The sequence below is a fragment of the Balaenoptera musculus genome, chromosome 2 (assembly GCF_009873245.2).
Source record: "Balaenoptera musculus isolate JJ_BM4_2016_0621 chromosome 2, mBalMus1.pri.v3, whole genome shotgun sequence".
NCBI lineage: Eukaryota > Metazoa > Chordata > Mammalia > Artiodactyla > Balaenopteridae > Balaenoptera > Balaenoptera musculus.
This window is the reverse complement of record NC_045786.1, coordinates 87,392,875-87,395,879: the sequence shown is the minus strand read 5'-3', so window position 1 is coordinate 87,395,879 and position 3,005 is coordinate 87,392,875.

Genomic DNA, 3,005 nt, shown 5'->3' with positions numbered 1-3,005 from the left:
AAATGAAGACCACAACTAGCCACATATCAGTTCAGGTCAGGTTTTGTTGTGATTGTTGTTATTTCTTCAGGTCAGGTTTTTTTTTTAAAATTAATTATTTTTTTAAACATCTTTATTGGAGTATAATTGCTTTACAATGGTGTGTTATTTTCTGCTGTATAACAAAGTTAATCAGCTATACATATACATATATCCCCATATCCCCTCCCTCTGTATCTCCCTCCCACCCTCCCTCTCCCACCCCTCTAGGTGGACACAAAGCACCGAGCTGATCTCCCTGTGCTATGCGGCTGCTTCCCACTAGCTATCTATTTTACATTTGGTAGTGTATGTATGTCCATGCCACTCTCTCACTTTGTCCCAGCTTACCCTTCCCCCTCCCTGTGTCCTCAAGTCCATTCTCTACATCTGTGTCTTTATTTCTATCCTGGCCTAGGTTCTTCAGAACCACTTTTTTTTTAGATTCCATATGTATGTGTTAGCATATGGTATTTGTTTTTCTCTTTCTGACTTGACTTACTTCACTCTGTATGACAGACTCTAGGTCCATCCACCTCACTACAAATAACTCAATATCATTTCTTTTTATGGCTGAGTAATATTCCATTGTATATATGTGCCACATCTTCTTTGGTTAAAGAAGTCCATTCACCTGTCGATGGGCGCTTAGGTTGCTTCCATGTCCTGGCTATTGTAAATTGTGCTACAGTGAACATTGTGGTACATGACTCTTTCTGAATTATGGTTTTCTCAGGGTATATGCCCAGTAGTGGGATTGCTGGGTCATATGGTAGTTCTATTTTTAGTTTTTTAAGGAACCTCCATACTGTTCTCCATAGTGGCTTCACCAGTTTACACTCCCACCAACAGTGCAAGAGGGTTCCCTTTTCTCTACACCCTCTCCAGCATTTATTGTTTATAGACTTTCTGATGATGGCCATTCTGACTGGTGTGAGGTGATACCTCACTGTAGTTTTGATTTGCATTTCTCTAATGATTAGTGATGTTGAGCATCCTTTCATGTGTTTGTTGGCAATCTGTATGTCTTTGGAGAAATGTCTATTTAGGTCTTTTGCCCTAAAAAGATTGGGTTGTTTGGATTGGGTTGTTTGTTTTTTTGATATTGAGCTGCGTGAGCTGCTTGTATATTTTGGAGATTAATCCTTTGTCAGTTGCTTCGTTTAAAAATATTTTCTCCCATTCTGAGGGTTGTCTTTTCGTCTTGCTTATGGTTTCCTTTGCTGTGCAAAAGCTTTGAAGTTTCATTAGGTCTCATTTGTTTTTTTTTTGTTTTTATTTCTATTTCTCTAGGAGTTGGGTCAAAAAGGATCTTGCTGTGATTTATGTCATAGAGTGTTCTGCCTATGTTTTCCTCTAAGAGTTCTATAGTGTCTAGCCTTACATTTAGGTCTTTTATCCATTTTGAGTTTTTTTTGTGTGTATGGTGTTAGGGAGTGTTCTAATTTCATTCTTTTACATGTAGCTGTCCAGTTTTCCCAGCACCACTTATTGAAGATGCTGTCTTTTCTCCATTGTATATTCTTGCCTCCTTTATCAAAGATAAGGTGACCATATGTGCATGGGTTTATCTCTGGGCTTTCTATCCTGTTCCATTGATGTATATTTCTGCTTTTGTGCCAGTACCATACTGTCTTGATTACTGTAGCTTTGTAGTATAGTCTGAAGTCAGGGAGCCTGATTCCTCCAGCTCTGTTTTTCTTTCTCAAGATTGCTTTGGGTTCAGGTCAGGTTTTAATGCCAAATGAATTACAGAAAAGATTCTGGTTTTGGATGTCAGAATTATGGATGAGGGACTATAAACCTATACATGAATCATAGTCCTGTTGCTGTTCAGTGGCAATCACCTTAGTGTGGCTTCCATGGAAGATCTCATTTTGATCTTTATACTAACCCATGCTTCTGTATCGTATTGAATCATAAAAGTTACATAAGGCTTTAAAAATTTTCTCCATTTTCTAAATTTCTTCAGTGAATATATATTTATAATTAAAAATATATTATAAAATTCACTTGAAATTTTATAAAGTTGGGGCAGCAGGATGCCCATACTTAGTGTGTGTGTGTGTGTGTGTGTGTGTGTGTGTGTGTGTGTGTGTGTGAGAGAGAGAGAGAGAGAGACCTGATGAAAACTTAACTTTGATTTTGCTTTTCACTGCTGTAGCATGAAGTTCTCCCGTCTGTGGGCACCTCATTAGGAAGAGGTGGAAGGAATTCCCTCCTTGCCCACCAACCTCCTCTTCCTCTGTCCACCCCTTGACCCTTATGGGGGGTAAACAGGCCTTGGTGTTTTATTTATTTATACAATCTTATTAAGGTAATGGCAGGACACTTTGGTTTCAGGGGGGCAAAAAGGCACCCCTGGGAGAGGAAGAGCAGTTGCAAGTTGTACAAGGATGGATGGATGGGTGGATGCCTGTACTCATGCTGGCATCGTGCCTCTAAGGCAGCAGGATCTCAGAGAATGACCTCTTGGGGCCCTGAACCGGTTGGTAACTAATGGTGGTGGCATTTTGAGCCTAGGTTGCTCATCACAGAGGGAGTGGAGTGGGATCTGCTTAAGCAAAGTTGCCTAGACCAGTAGTGACTAGGAAGGCTTGACTGCACCACTGCGGGGCCAAGAAAGGCAAGGGCAGGGGAGGCAGCTGAAACAGATCCCACGGTGCCTCCTCTCAGAGAGGAAGTTGAAGGGGCTTCCTTTCCAGACTCTGTAAGTTCCTGGGGGCCTTGAACCATCCAAGGGAGAACGGGGCACTCCTAGAAGGTAATGCTGGACTTGGACCAATCTTGAGAAAAACAAATGTGACGTTCCTTGCATCTGAAGACTGAGGCACTGTCTATAATTATTACAACTGAAAAAAGGATTATAATATAGAAAATAATTATATCCAGGTTTTAAGAATTTGAGTGTCTCTCATACTATTATCTAGGATTATCTGACCTATGTAATAATGTTATAAAAAAGGGGAAAGAAAATAAATTGATCA